This window comes from Amblyomma mixtum, chromosome 2 (assembly GCF_055824585.1).
Source record: "Amblyomma mixtum isolate Tamu chromosome 2, ASM5582458v1, whole genome shotgun sequence".
Taxonomy (NCBI): domain Eukaryota; kingdom Metazoa; phylum Arthropoda; class Arachnida; order Ixodida; family Ixodidae; genus Amblyomma; species Amblyomma mixtum.
In genome coordinates, this window is record NC_143013.1 from 244,222,501 (window position 1) to 244,238,856 (window position 16,356).

Genomic DNA, 16,356 nt, shown 5'->3' on the forward strand with positions numbered 1-16,356 from the left:
AGATACGACGGCAGAGGTGCCAACCAATCAGGCGGCGCTCTGAAGCGCAAACAGCTTCAACAGCGCTGCGTGCTTTTATTGAGACGAGAGCGTAAGGTGCGTTCCGCACTCACAGGAGCCGCAGTTTCAGACGCGACGCTGGAGAATTGCTTTTCAGCGCTCTCTGGAAAAATGGCCCTGCCTTTGCGGATGGACTGTTAGAGTTAGTACTTTCTTTGCACTTAGTTACTTTGTCTCCCGCCCTTCAGCCGTTCGTCTCTCGGGCCCAGCTCGGTGCTTCTCCGCTTATCTTTAGGCACCCAGAAAGGATAGCGAGGTTTTGTTTTTGTTTTTCTTCCGAGTTAGATGAACAAAGACAACGACGCAGGAGAGGTGCTCTTTAAGACAGGCCTGCTTTCGTAATGTAAATGCTGTTGTTGTGGCGACTATTGTATTTCTACAGTGTGTTTTCTGGACGGCAGAAAGGGAAAAGCGCAGGAACCCTGGCAAATTGAAATTGGGTGTACTGTAAGTAGAGCGTAAGGAACGTAAAGTAAAAAGTTGAACACACGAAACTGTGATGATAGCTAGAGGAAGACGGAGGCAGAGCGGATGACACTCAATTTTATCCCGAAAGCGAAAGCAGCAGAGGCAGTTCTGTTTGAAATACAGCTTAAAGAAAATTACTTTCACCGTAACGCCTCGCAGAAGCGCTCAAGTAGCAGAAGTACTCCAGTGGAACGACGCAGGCGACGAGACCGAATTTTGATCCGCTTGTGAAATAGCAATGAAATTTTCAGTGCGCACTGGCTGCCCGCGTTTGTTCGAAGTTTTCATCTTTAGAGAGCAAGAGAGGAAGAAATAATACGTCTTGGAAGAAAAAACGTTGTCTCAGTTGAGAGTTATTGTTTTCGAAATGCCACCAGTTTTCGCATTTTTAAACGTGAGCCCTACAGTGCTGCAAGAATTATATCGGTCCTTGAATATTTCCGGTTTTTTTTTTTTGCGCAAAAACACTGCTCCAACAGGTCTTTGTTCTTTAACAGTTTTACATTTTAAATACTGCACAAAAACGAGTAAATATTGAGTATGAACAAGCAAACAGGCTTGTTTATACTAAAACTTGAAATGTACGTCACTAACTCTGTACGATCATGCTAGTCTTCCTAAACCAGCGACTGATCGCAAGAAAGCCCGGACACAGGTTCAAGTATGCGTCAGCTCTAATGCACACCTAATTCATTTCTTTTAGAGAGATTTCCATATGTCGAGTACATTGCTCCGGGCCCTGAAAACGGTCGTTCTGGTCGATTAGGCAGGTACGAAACTCCAAATGAAGTGCCTCGCGATGGCGCCTAAAGTTATTCCAGATTGTACTTTCCTTCAAAAGCAAATCAGAGCACTCGGTTCACCGTTTTTCGAGTTAGTATATAAGTTCGTCCCTCATTCTCGCATGCTCTAACATGAAAATGCGCACTCCCGTTTAAAAATTCGCGAAAAGTTTCGCTAATGAGGGCATGCAATCTTTGTTAAGTATTTTATAGCTCTTCGCAAGTTCCGTGAAACATCAATTTAGGACTCTATTAGCGGGCACGTAATAGCGGGTTCGCCACCTCTTTATCTGCAGCGCATTCGAGAAAACCTATTATTAGGCATTAGTTCCGCTATCATTAACGCCGTCACTCTTGCTCTAACACGATTTGGTCTCTAATCGATTGCGTTCTGGACAGCCTGTCCTGAAATTGAAGAAAGGAACAAAAAGTAAAGATTTGTGAGGGGTAATTAATGAGGCGAAGCCGAATCGAACGACAGTCGGAAGCAGAACGGTGTTAGTGCAGCGGGTTAGGGGAATGTCTACACCCGAAATACATTAAAGCTCACTTTACCTTTTCGCCGCGCAGGCACTCACGCACACGCACGCACGCACGCACACATACACACACAGACACACACACACATACACACCCTTCACTACGGGTGCGATGTCAGTGCACGTTAAAGAACCCCAGGTGGTCGAAATTTCCGGAGCCCTTCACTACGGCGTCTCCCATAGCCTCAGTCGCTTTGGGACGTTAAACCCCAATAAACCAACCAACCAACCTTCACTACGGCGTCCCTCATAGCCTTAGTTGCTTTGCTAGCCGATTTACGCACAGGCGCCTCCGTATTGCTTGCTAACGAAGACGATGGTCGAAAAATCATGTTACAACTTCCATGTTCTTTTTTTTGGCTATCTAGTAAGGTAGTCTAAAAAATTTTCTTGGTAACCAGTTTCTTAAACCAGCCAGTGCGCCCTACGCTTCTGCATCATAACTAAACCACCTAAATTTGACGCAGTCGTTTTTTTTCCTTGTTTTCTTTTCCAGTCGGGAAGAAATGGAAGTTTTCGAGCTATAGGTGGCAATTACCAGAAGCAAAAATAACCTCACCAGACGCCTCAGGAGATGCAATGCAGCTAAAACAAAAACTTTACAAAGCACCTTTTCCTCTTTTTCCTATCCCCAGATTTTATTGCGCTGCTGCGTGAGAGGGAAACATTTACCAACCGTTCCCCATTACCACCGACACGCCCTCTTATTCGCTTTTCTTTTCTTTCGCTGCACCGTTTTGTTGCTCCTTTTGTACGAACCTGGATGGCGCGAAACACTGCCCGATGATGGCGCCGAACGACCGGAGTAGCGGCAGTTCATTTCGCGAAGAAGGCGGCGTTGATTAATGGTACTTCGTGGCGCCCTGATTTATAGCCGTCGCCCAGACGCTCACGCTTCGAAGCGGCGCAACGGTTCGCCTCCCAGTGTTGCGCCTGTACACAGCAAATGCGCTACAGTCGGTGCTTGCACTACAAAGCTTGCACCAGTCGCTGAGGCTTTCTATTTTTGCCTTTGCACTGTGTCTGCATTGTTGTTTTTTTCTTTCTCCTTGGTTGAAGAAATGAAAGGAGCTTCGATTGGACAAGTTTGTATTCGTTAACCAATGCGTTACTGCGCTTTGGTGGTATATATTTGTTGTTATTCAGTGCCATGTCGTTTTCGCCTCTTTCATTGTGGTCCTTTTCGAGCTGTTTTACGGTTAATAAAAGAGAGCTTCGGCGTTTAGGTTGATTAAAATGTACGTGAAATGCGACGTTAAGGCCATGTTTTGAAGCATTACTTTCCCTTTCAAGTCTCGCCTCTTCATCACTGGTCAGTTCAGCCTTTGATGCCGGAGCCGGCGAAAGGCATTGCTTACTGGCTATCAGGCCCGACGCCACAAGTCTCCGCTGCAGCGCCTTTTACTGCACGTCAGCTGACGCCTGTGACGTCAGTGATAAGGGGATAACGAATGAATACGGAGATGAATCGCCGGGAAACACGGTGCATGGATCCCATTAGCGGTCTGTCTTAAGAATACGCCATACTTGTTCATAGATTGTCGAGGTTAACGTGGAAACAGGTGCACTCAACGAATTGGTGGACTTGATTCGGCGTGTTGTAGCGGTACCGCGCCGAATAATGCACTGCAACTGCAGGAGAATTACAGTTCAACAGCCACGTGATTACAGACACACAATAGTTGAGGGGGGCCTCAGACTTTTCTCCATCACATTTTTGTGGTTGATAAGTTAGTTGTGAATCAGAGACTTCCCCTTCGACTACAGTTATTTCAGAAATGCGTGCATAGCTTTCCTCTGTAATAGTGCAGCCAGGCTGGTGTAAATGTTTTTAAAACTTCTTCATTCATTTTTCATATCATTTTCACTTGCAAGGAAATACAAGAAAGGGAATGGTGAATATACAGCGGAAGGCCCAAGACAAGGGACAGAAACAGGGAAAGACACACGCCGGCGCTGTAGTCATGCGAAACTAACTGGCCCGTCAACTCGCTCTTTTCAGTAAGGGAAATTTATGTGTGATTACCAAGGTTTGTTGAGCATTGCCGATGAGCTTCAGTAATTGCGCAGAGTCTAATCGCAACTGTCAATGTAAGCTAAGAGTGACCATGCAGCCACCACTCTACAGGTAAGTGTTCTAGTCTTGGCCCATAAGCGCAAAGATTTTATGATCACAATTGTAAACATAGGGTAAACGTGTTAGGTACATGTAAGGGATCGGCAGTGTACGTGGGGTCATTGGAACGCGGCTAGGGGCGCTCAAAGCGGAGCGTCTCCTTTCTTGGAACGCGACCGCTCGCGAACGCGCCGGGGACTACGGGCGTCCACCGTCCCGCGGTACCGATTCGCACACGTGCTGGCATGAATGTATATTTGTGTTTGTTTTTATTTTATTTTGTGGCGGAGAGAATGTTCCGACTCCGCACGTGCTGGCACGACCGTGCGTTTTTTTTTTGTGGAAAGGGCGTTTTGCCCTGCGGAACCTGGAGGGCTGGCCATGCTCTTGGTAAACCAATCATGTGAGCAGTGCAACATGATTGGAAGCGACCAAATGTGGGCCGGGCCTTTAAGGCTTTAAAACCGGGCCCCGGAGCCGGAAGCGGGGTTCTGCGCTAAGGAGAGATGCTATGCATCTTCGGCAACGCCGAGTAGGGGCCTCCCCTAGTATAAGCCAGTTCCGCCTTTTTGATGTTTTGTCTCTTTTTGCCGTTGCATCTAACTTGTATATTCTGTAAATATTTGTATATAAATCTTCAGTTATTGCCTTTTTTATCCCTGCGTGTCAACTGATCACAAGACCGTCTCTGACGGGGCACCTCTGGTGCGAGGAAGGAGAGTAGAAGAACCTGAAATTTACTGGCGCAGTCGACGAGGATCCTGCGGCCATCGGAAGACGGCGCAGGAAGAAGATTCAGGGAGAAAGGCGACGATCAGGCAACAGCAGCGTTCGAGAAAGGACCTGCGGAGAGACGGCGGCAAGGACGCAACGATCACGGCAGAAGTCCAGCGACGCGAGACTGCATCCGGTCAAGGAAGGCAGCGCGTCTAGAACTCGACGTTCACCGGCGGGTCGCAACAAGTGACGACAACGTGCACAGGACCAGCGGGGTGCGACAGCTCATCGCAACGTCCGGTGAACGTGGCGGTGGACTGCGACACCAAGGAGCTGGCAATGCGGATCGACACATCGAAACTGTGAGTTTCCTTCGTCGCATTGTTAGCGTCCCTGTGCATGTGTTCGAGCCGGTAGGACAGTTGAGGAGTACAGACGGCGGTATGGAGGGCTATCCATGCCGGCCCTCACTCGATGTGAGGTACCAGGTTGAGTTAGCGAAGGCGCGCTTAGCGGACCTTCAGGCTCAACTCGCGAAAGTGAATGGCGGAAAGGCGCTGCTTCGTGAGGAAGAACCTCAGGAGGTTAAGTATGTCTTGAAGGTAATCGAAGCCAGACGCCAGCAGGTAGAGCTCCAGATTTCTAAGATCAAGGAGTCTAGGAGAGCTAGCCAACTAGCCAGGGAGAACTGCTCCGAGTCCCGAGCAGAGAGGTCGCCAGTGCTGGAAGGCAAAGGCATATGCCTGTCAAGCACAGGAAAAGAAAACAGCCAGAGAGAAGTAAAAAGAGAGCCAGCTTTCCGCGAAACTGGAATCTCTCGTGAAGAAAGTATCCTGACGGAACGCAGCGTCGCGGTGTTAGAGGCGGTGAACGCGCACTCCGACGATCCAGCTGCGCAAGTTAGCTCTACCCCAAATGACACCAGGGACGCGGACGCGAGTTCAGGATTGTTGGAAATCACTCTAATTCCAAAAACGCGGTCTCAAGCGGGCTGCGAAAAAGAGCAGTCGGTTCAGCGTGAAACGACCAGCGACGACAGACGTCAGACTGGCGAGCTAGGGATAGGAGGAGGTCAAACGTTGCCGCAACGGCACACTGTGCAAGGCATGTGGCATGAAGCGCCACGTAGCACTATTGATGGCAAAGTCCTTTCATTTGAGGACAGGGAAATTCGTGGCGACTTGCCACAAGGCAAATTAGGATTAAGTGGCTGCGAAAGAGCGCAGGTAGCCTCAGAGTTATATGATGCCACGAAATCGGCAAGCGCCTATAATACAGGGAGCGTAAATTTCATTGCATGCCCGTGCAGGAACGGGGCAAATGGCTCCAAGCGAGGCGAAGCAACAGGAGGCAGGGGCGTGGCTTTCAAATTGAAAGTCGGTTCGAGGAACAGTACGCTCCGGGCTGCGGTATGTCAAATTAGATGTAGCAAAGCCGGCCGCACTGTTATAGTTAGACTGGACAAGGCTAATGTTCCTTACGCAGTACGCTGTTCGTACTGGTGCGCCGGAGAGAGCGTTCCCTTAGGGGCGTCGCATGGTCAAAGATTTGGACTTATCGAGGATCAGGACGTTGTTTTCGATCCTGGAGGGCAGCATTTTTGAATTCTTGCCCCGCTGTGGCACCAGCCTAATGAGCCGAGTGGCAGTTAGGCGTTGTGTTGAGACGCGTAGTGGCTCGAACGCACACAAGGACGCTCGGTGCGACTAAGGAGCCTCATGTGGCCACTTACGGACGTCGTGCGAGTGCTACTGAACGCTCTAGTTGCGAGTGTCGGTGTGTGTGTCGAGCAGGACGCGGGTGTGCATGCTGGTGAACTGGGTGCAACGCACCAACTTGGACGCTGTGTTACGGCGCACGGCAGGCATGCCACTGTGCGTATTTAAGTGTGCATTTTGCGTGATGTTGTGTTGGTGCCCGTGTGCATTTTGTTGTTTTTGGTTTTGTTGGTGCAACTGGTCGCAGCGCGACAGCTTGGACTTCGGTGAATGCGCTGGTTTTACAGGTGTGAAACGCGCATTTGAATGTGTACGTTTTGTTTATGTTATGTCACCCGAAGGGTAGTTTCGTGTCAGACACCGATCCCTTTTGTTTGTAATTCTAAAAGTGGCATTTGAGCCCTTTGTAGAATCTTGAGAAGGGCGTGTAAGGGATCGGCAGTGTACGTGGGGTCATTGGAACGCGGCTAGGGGCGCTCAAAGCGGAGCGTCTCCTTTCTTGGAACGCGACCGCTCGCGAACGCGCCGGGGACTACGGGTGTCCACCGTCCCGCGGTACCGATTCGCACACGTGCTGGCATGAATGTATATTTGTGTTTGTTTTTATTTTATTTTGTGGCGGAGAGAATGTTCCGACTCCGCACGTGCTGGCACGACCGTGCGTTTTTTTTTTTTTGTGGAAAGGGCGTTTTGCCCTGCGGAACCTGGAGCGCTGGCCATGCTCTTGGTAAACCAATCATGTCAGCAGTGCAACATGATTGGAAGCGACCAAATGTGGGCCGGGCCTTTAAGGCTTTAAAACCGGGCCCCGGAGCCGGAAGCGGTGTTCTGCGCTAAGGAGAGATGCTATGCATCTTCGGCAACGCCGAGTAGGGGCCTCCCCTAGTATAAGCCAGTTCCGCCTTTTTGATGTTTTATCTCTTTTTGCCGTTGCATCTAACTTGTATATTCTGTAAATATTTGTATATAAATCTTCAGTTATTGCCTTTTTTATCCCTGCGTGTCAACTGATCACAAGACCGTCTCTGACGGGGCACCTCTGGTGCGAGGAAGGAGAGTAGAAGAACCTGAAATTTACTGTACACTTAGTACAGTTTAATAACTAATCGTGATTCGCCCTCTCTAGTTTTATACGCGACACAGGTATGTGTGGCTCGTGCGAACGAATTTAACCATGCGCCGTCCACTGGTCAGTGCAGCTGGCTTTGACGTCACCTAACTGCTTGTAATCGACGTCGCGTCATCGGTGCTTGGGGGTCCATCAGGATGTTTTGTTGTGTCCTTCACTTCCTCTCGCAAAATACTGCAATCTAAATCATCGGTCCGATCGCAAAAGTCTGCATTGCACTTTGGATTCAATCAGCAGTAGATCGTAACGGTTTTAGTACTCGCTGAATTGTAGGCTCCGAAAGGGCTCATTACGCATCATTAGTTACAATTAATTACATCCTGCAACACTTTTCCGCGTACAGAAGAGCTAGGTGGGACCACGACAGCCGCCACAGCAAGCGTTATTGTGCTGATCATGCAGTAATAAGGATTCATGTCGGGTCCGGTTACGTGCTTTCCGGATGCGACCGAAGACGCCGGAGATGTCCGTGGTTAATTTCGTCCACCCCTGGTTCTTTAACGTGCGCTGACATCCCACAGCACGCGGGTGTCTGCATTTTGCCGCCAAGGGAATGCGGCGGCCGCGGCTGAGATCGAACCCCCGCCACCTTAGGATCAGCAGCTGAACGCCAAAGCCACTGAGCTACCAAGGCGAATCTATTCTCCAAATAATTTTTTCTGCGCACTGGGGAAAGTGCCCTCTGCTTTCAGTTAAATATTTCTTTCCCCTCTGCCTCTCGATGCAGGACACAGTTAAGCAAAAGCAGAATGCAGGTTAAAAATGTAGGTTAAGCAGGTTAAAAATGTGTTAGGTATAGTTGATTACGCGCCGCGAAGAATTGGTCATTAGCATGCTTTTATGTGAATACTTATTAAGACAGATATTTTATTTCTTTCCTTACACTAACAGCACATTGTTTTACAAGACACTCTCCGTGTCACCTGAGATGCCAGCGGCTGTTCGTTAGCTCACAAACACTGAAAGATGGAATGAACAGTAGTGCCCGGTGACTGCAAGATAAAAAATAATAGAAAATAGTTCGAAGCGCTATGCAGACGGTGCGGATCCAGGGCAGTAAACTATGTCACGCTTCTGCTGTCGGATACATGTTCTCTTTGTGTTCTCCGCTTCTGCGATGTACTTAAAAGAACTGGCGCTAAACCATCTATAGAGTAACGAATTCGCGACCAGTGGCAGTACTGTGACTACACTTTTTACAATCTGTGATGCCGTGCAATGGACCACTTTAAAGAGCAGTATACTCGTAGGACATGAAAATACGCAAGGTTTGTTGATGAGCTTTTAAACGCGTAACCGTAGTCCTGTACTGCACGCAACTTAATCATGTTTTATCTTTAGTGGCTCCCCGTGTGTGTGATCGCTGGACCCGCATTATTCAGTTGAAGTTAGGGACGTTCCTGCGCCCGTATTTGCCGCTGGGGCGCATTTCGCAAATCATAACTTCTTCGCGTTGACATAACGTTAGGGCACATTGCACATACCCTCCCACAGAGCATGGAGGAGGCCGGAGGAGGGGGGGGGGGCACTATTCTGAGAAATTTGCACGAACGAGATCATTGTGCAAATACGCGCTATATGTTTACCCACAGCCACTGACGTATAAGCACGGTCAAATCCAAACACGCGTGTTTGCTTCTGTGTTTACCTAGGTATGAAAGTGTAAACACGGGATCATTGTTTGCGCTGCTTTGTGCAGCACGATCACGGAACGACCCGACTCAGTTCGTTCAGCACAGCAAGGACTCTTCTGATCTCTGTTCGAAACTCGGGCCTGGATCAGACTTGATACCGCATCTCTTATGTGCCTCTGTATCGGTGACCGCGATGCAATTAATTTATTCACTGCCTGTCGAGCTAGATTCCTGGCAAGGCTGGCGCCGTACGAAAGCTGAACAGCAGACGAAAGGTGCCACTTATTTCGAACTTTCTGTAAAGTACCAAACAAATCTGTGAAAGCCTCTTGCAGAAGGTGCCTGCGGCCGTGCGTTCAAAAAGTTTCAAGAACATAACTTGAAATTAAAGTTACTTTATTCAAAAAAACTACTTTATTAATTTCTGCTGGTTTGTCCGCTTTCAATATCCTTACAAACCGAGAGAGAGAGAGAGAATAAACAGAGAGGTATTGCATATGCGGGGAAACAAGATATTTTATTCTGCGGGCAATGGACATTTCGTCCAGTTTACCCCTTGGCTCAAAGAGATGGTTTTCATGAGCACGTGTTCATAGGCACGTCTCAGATGGCACTGCAAGGCCAATTAAAAGCTCAGTACTAGCTTATAACAGAACACGATCTCGCGACTAGCTTCAGCACAGGATCGAGTAGATCACCTGAACGCAATCATGTACATGATGCCCAGCTTAAATCCTGTGGCGCTGATAAGGGCTCTTTGCTATTATAAAGTAACGCGAGACTAAGCGACAGGCGCTTTACAAATTCAAGCTTCTCCCGTCTTTTGCACCGGTATGGTTGTCGAATTGGGGAGTCATATCTTCTTCAGATTGTGTCTTCCTAGGATACTAGAGAGTTTTAGTATTGCGGGCTTTGCGTAATTGCGTGCATAGCGGAATAGCGGGTCCAGAGTGCGCATGCGCAGAACGCTAACGGGAAAATAGCGTTAGCGGACGCACGCAATTTTCAGAAGTTAGCGGTGCGGCTTTTGCGTGTTTAGCGGGAAAACATGGCGGCGTCCTCCCAAGCGAGAGCCGCCCGCTTCAGCCGATTCAGCAGTCCTTGCGATTGCGGTCGGCACGTTTACCGGCAACTACTGGTGTAGTTGCTTTTCGCTATGACTTACCTTGCTTCGACGATAAAGTATAAGCTGCCATTCCGTTCAGTTTTTGAGCTACGCTCTCGATTCTGGAGCGCGCAAGCCTAATGGGACCTCCAGCTGCACTGTTACCGTCTGCAACTGCCCGAAAGGCAGCCGAAACCTAACACAAACGTCCGGAACGAAACAAAAATAGATATGGAGCTTTTTCGCAGTGTTTTATGGACTTAAATGATGTAAAGCGAGTTTATATTAAACTTAAATAGTTTTTTTGACATTACACGTCAAGTGATGGCAAATATTCTTGCTCGAACGGCTTGTAGTTAACATAGCCTTGACTAGATAGCGCCACTGCCTTACGTTTGTTTTTTCATTTTATTTAAATTTCGGGGTCATTTTGCAGACGAAAATAAGCACTACAGTAATAATTCGTTTAAAAGCTCGAAAATATTATATTTTGGCAAGGTAGCGACAGTGTCGACCATTTTAGAAGGACCGTTCGCATCCATGTCAAGCAGGTGGCGTTTAACGTTTTCAGAACGCTATACTAAAACTGTCTGTGGGGATAAGTTGCTTGCGGCACGCTAACGTAATTTCCCTTAGGTCCGCTATCGCGCTAACGCTATACTAAAACTCTCTACTATTTCGAAATGGGTACTGACACAAAACACACACACACACACACACACACACACACACACACACACACACACACACACATATATATATATATATATATATATATATATATATATATATATATATTATTGGGTTCAAAGAGATGCCTTCTGCCAAGCCTTAGTTAGAGTCGTTGAGTGTAGCCGTATTTAATATGATTTTAAATGTTAACTTCCACCCACATAGAGTGACGTCAGGATGCACTTGCCTCAATTATTGTACCGTCGTCTAACCCATCGGTTATTCTCGGGAACAACCAGTGCTTGTCGGCGACTCCGCCGTCATCAGTATTGTGGGAGTCCATGCAGTTTGGACGGTCGACCGTGACGACATGGTGCACTTCCTGCTGACGCCGTCCGAGGCCTAAACTGCCGGCACAAAAACATTGGCAGTTGGTTATTAACGCTGCGCACTAGTGTTTTGAGCCCATTTTCATGATTGCTAGGCCCGTAGGCCTCTCTCATGGCCTAAAAACACACCCAAAATCTTTGTGTCCGTACCCCCTTCAACATTCCCTGCGCTTAAAAAGTCTCGCTTGAGGAATTCTCAAATGCGCCTACTAGCAATCACAGCTTTGGGCTTGCGAAGCTTGTGCCTCGTACTGTTGGCGGATAGTTCTTCAGGAGTAACAATGCGTTGTCTCCCATAAGTTGCCTGAAGGAACGAGAGTTGCCAACGTACAACAAGAGGCAAACTCCTGTGCAGTATCAGTATAGCAATAAAATGTACCCTGTGGAGCGGATAACGGAGTAATCCCAGACATAGTTCATGCCAACATAACGCATCTCAGACCTGCACAACACTTACGAAAGGGCGAAGAACGTGCAGCGGCGGCTTTCTGCAAGACCCTTTCAAAACACTTGGAGCGACAGAGCGGCTCCTAACGATGAATATTCCATGTCCTGCCGTTGACAAGGACGCTCGTTCAGAGTGGGGTGAGAAAAACAGGCGTTTCGAAAGCGGATTCTGACTCGGTGCATTTGAATCGACGCGCTAACAGATGAGAGGTTGCACCGGCTTCACCTCGCAACGTCATAAACCTCGAAACGTCGTGGCTTCACCGCCGGGACAAGGCACGGCTTTCCGCATGTTGGTTCCCAGAACGCGCAATCCCGACAACTCCTATGGGGAGATGTGCTTCGACGAACAATAGCTAAGCAATGCGATTCCGTGGTGGACAGACGCATTTGGGAACTGCATGCGGCATAATGTCGGTCTATACAGCGCAACAACGATGCATTGCGTCACGTGTTTCATCACAAAGGGTGGTATACCCCGATCGCTGGTTAATAAATTATGCGGGGAGCTTCGTGTGCTCATCAACGGCTTTCTTTGTCATTCAATGCCTTTCTTTGTGTGGTCATGGGTTATCTATTTCCAAAGGACGCAGAATGGCACGTGATTGAAACGTTTCGTAACGTCTCTTTGCAGTGCCTAGAGCCTAAACGTGATCAAGCAACTCAGCCGTTTCGCCTCAATGATTTATTCATAAAACAACCGCTGTGAAACACATCGAAGTAATTCAGTAGTTTGGGCGTACAAAGCCTTGAGAGGTTGGTCTCTCAGTACAGCGAACCTTTTTAAGATTTGTACTCTGCAAACCTTTCAAAGGTAGGGTACGCACCGTTGAAATATTTGTATGAGCCTTACCAAGGAAGTCTGCGAACCATTGAAAGGTTTCTACAGTAGGAGACAAAAGTGTCTGGACCACGTGATCCGCAAACGAAGCGTATAGGTCTATTATTTGCCACCTGCTGATGACCGCACATGTGGATATGAAAGTCACAATCCTTTTCTTTTACTTGCACAAGTCTGTAGTCTAGCCGGCGGTTAATAATAGAACTATCGGATTCGTTTTGTGATCGCGTGGTCCAGAGACTTTTCTCCCCGACTGTACATATTATGCCAAACTCTGAAGAAATACGCCTCGTAACTTTACGATACGCTGAGCATTTATGTACCAGTGTCTCTCCTTCTAACCACGTAAACAAACTGAGAAGCAAAATGCGAGTAGCGTAAAAGGTGTTACCTGCACCTGAACACTTCCGTGCGGTTTTTGCTTCTTTTCGACGAGCTATAGTCGGGTATAAGTCAAGAAAAAAGCGGCTTTTCCCCGTCAAGGAGCCCCTCCCAGCCAACGGCGTCGGCCGATTCACATTAACCTGCTAGCGTGACAATGCAGGCGGTGGCAAATGAAAGGGGATAGTTCCCTGCTTGCATCGTCCGAGATAATACCCTTCTTGCATTGTAACCACTCCTTGGATTCTCACGCTGAGGTTCATGAGAATCGGCCGACGCCATTGGCTGGAAGGTGGTTCTTTGACAGGGAAAAGCAGCTTTTTTCTTGACTTCTATCCGACTAGGTGCCGCCACTTTCGCGGTTTCGATCCCGGCCGCGGCGGTCGAATTCCGATGGAGGCGAAATTCTAGAGGCCCGTGTACTGTGCGATGTCAGTGCACGTTAAAGAACCCCAGGCGATCAAAATTTCCGGAGACCTTCACTATACGGCGTCCCCCATAGCCTAAGTCGCTTTGGGATTTTAAGCCCCCATCATCATCATCATCATCATCATCAGCCTGACTACACCCACTGCAGGCCAAAGGCCTCTCCCATGTCTCTCCAATTAACCCTGTCCTTCGTCAGTTGCCGCCACTGTATCCCCGCAAACTTCTTAATCTCATCCGCCCACCTAACTTTCTGCCGTCCCCTGCTACGTTTGCTTTCTCTTGAAATCCACTCCGTTACCCTTAAGGACCAGCGGTTATCTTGCCTTCGCATTACATGTCCTGCCCAAGCCCATTTCTTCCTCTTGATTTCAACTAAGATGTCATTAACCCGCGTTTGTTCTCTCACCCACTCCGCCCTCTTCCGATCTCTTAACGTTACACCTATCATTTTCCTTTCCATAACTCTCTGCGTTGTTCTTAACTTAAGCTTAACCCTATTTGTTAGCCTCCACGTTTCTGCCCCATAGGTGAGTACCGGTAGGATACAGCTGTTGTATACTTTTCTTTTCAGGGATATTGGTAAGCTACCATTCATGATCTGAGAAAACCTGCCATATGCGCTCCACCCCATTCTTATTCTTCTAGTTATTTCCCTCTCATGATCCAGATATGCGGGCACTACCTGCCCTAAGTAGACATATTCTCTTACTACTTCCAGCACCTCGCTACCAACTGCGAACTGCTGTTCCCTTGCTGGGCTGTTGAACATTACTTTGGTTTTCTGCACGTTAATTCTTAGCCTCACCGTTCTGCTCTGCCTGTCTAATTGATTGATCATGCTTTGCAGTTCTCGTCCTGAGTGGCTTAGCAAGGCAATGTCATCAGCGAATCGCAAATTACTCAGGTATTCTCCATTAACTCCCCCATAAGCCCCCATAAACCAAACCAAACAAAAAACTTGTATCCGACTACAGCTAGTTAAGGGTGGGGTGCACACCGTGCTCTCACGATGGACAGGCTTCGCCCAAAGTGCAATTTCAGGGCTTCAGCGCAGGGTATCCCCTGCTGACTCCAGTATAAATGACAAGGTTAGGGCCCGAAAGTGGCGGCACGTACGCCTTTTCGCTTTTCTGCCAAATGACGCTGCCGTTTCCTCCGAGCTCTGCTGAGACTCCACTTTACGAAACGTCCATTAAGCTATTGCACGCAGTCCCCGACGCGTTTCCGTTGTAACCTGTTATCCGCGGTGTCTCGTCGTCGAAACGGCGCATTATCCCTACACGGTGACATAGCCCATTGGGCCGCCTCGCAATCACGCTGACTGTAGTGCCGCTTAAAGAAGCCTTCCACCTGCCACGGAAAGGAGATTCTTGCGATTGCGAGAAGCGCCCGGAAGAGTGCGTCCCGCTATTCTGCCGTAGTGCCATCGTTTCCCTTCGGCTCAGGATGTCGGAGACGCTATTATGGGCATTGAAAGGGCTTCATTATTTCTACCGTAAGGAACTACAAGGATTCGAAATCCTCGAGGGAAGCTGACTTTGCTGAGCACGGTGGATGTTCTAGCTCTTCCGTTTAGAGAAAGGACCGTATAATGTCCACTTTCTTGTACAGCTGAAGTCGCTTAGGGATTTGATGCGGGTAGTTAGTGGATGAGACAGTGACTAAGTGAGCGCTCTGCCGAATGAATGAATTAATAAATCGTTGGTTTTGAACTAGTACTTTTTGCTTCACTGCTGTCGCTAAACCGAGCTTTAGGCTAGTCAAGTTGCCGTGAGCAACTTTATCCAGTTCAATTCAATAAATTAATGCGTTGTAATCGAGTTCGAAAGCCAAGCAGTACCGTGCATGAGCCCACTTTTCGCTGCTCAGACCTTCCATAAGAGTACCTAATTCACTGCTCGTAAGTGTCACACGGGGTTTTCAGAGACTTTCCTCCGGCTAGAGTTAGCTGAGTTCTCCTTCTTCGAACGTAATCTGAGTGTAAGGTCATGCGGCGGCAACGTCTGCGCTGTTCCTCAGTTATAAATGTGTTCATAATCACCCCCATTACTTATTCCGCGTCAAGTGAGTTCTCTCTCTCTCTTACATACCCAATGTGTGACGCGTCGATTAAACTGTTCAGCAGAGAAAGCTGGTAAAGGTGTGCTTTTGCGCTTCCTTGAGCCCCAGTCACATCTACTTTAACGGTGTGGACATATAGCTGTTTCTGTGATACTCTGCAAGTACCAGAAATGGCAGCGTTAATACTAAAGATCGAAACAAAAATGGCTGTGGCTCAACTTGGTTAAGCCGGGAAATTGCGAAAGCACGTCTTTTCCTCTTGCGTTCGTTATATTTAATCCGCGATGGGCGTTCCTTCTGAAGCCGCTCCTGTCGTTCTTCCTGGGTTTCATGGGCTCGTCGAAGTCGTTTAGTCAAGTTCCAACGTTCGTCACTGCTAAGACTACAGCTGGCTCCATCTTCACTGTCGACAACACTGAGCGAATCAGTCCCATCATCCACAGAAGAGCTCGCACGTTCTCGCCGAGCCGCATACTGGGCACGTCGCTTAGCGAGTCTTGTTTCACGCTCTTCCTCTGTCTCTTTAGCTCGCCACTCTCTTTTACGCGCATTACGACGAGCTTCCCTAGTGGTAGGCGGCATCGCCGCGAAGCAATGTTAAGCCGCTGGTGGTTGGCACAGCTACTGCTTTCTAGCGACGTGAGTCGAGCCTCATCTCTTCAGCGTAACGCCACAATCGCGCTCCTAGCGGAGAGCGCAGGAGTTAGGCGCCGGTGCTGGCACCGCCGCGGCTTCCGACGGCGCGAGTCGGTCGCCCTTCTCTTCGGCGTGACATCACAGATGACGTCTCACAGAGGTCAACTAAAGGTCAATGGTGGCACCGCCGCGCCACGGCAAAGGCTGAAAGTGCAAGTAGTATTGCTTTCGC

At 48.5% G+C, this 16,356-nt stretch overlaps 1 protein-coding gene across 2 annotated transcripts in view; it reads left to right on the forward strand.

Moving 5' to 3' along the window:
* LOC149363283 (protein ABHD15-like) overlaps positions 1-16,356 on the forward strand; it is a 172,724-nt gene that overhangs the window by 119,897 nt on the left and 36,471 nt on the right. Inside the window, exon 1 of one of the 2 annotated variants that reach the window (XM_089573430.1) lies at positions 4,490-5,044. The exons of the other annotated variant lie outside the window; for it this stretch is intronic. The gene's annotated coding sequence lies outside the window, so the exon portion shown is untranslated. Of the gene's footprint in view, positions 1-4,489; positions 5,045-16,356 lie in introns of those variants that run through there. 2 annotated transcript variants of the gene reach the window in all.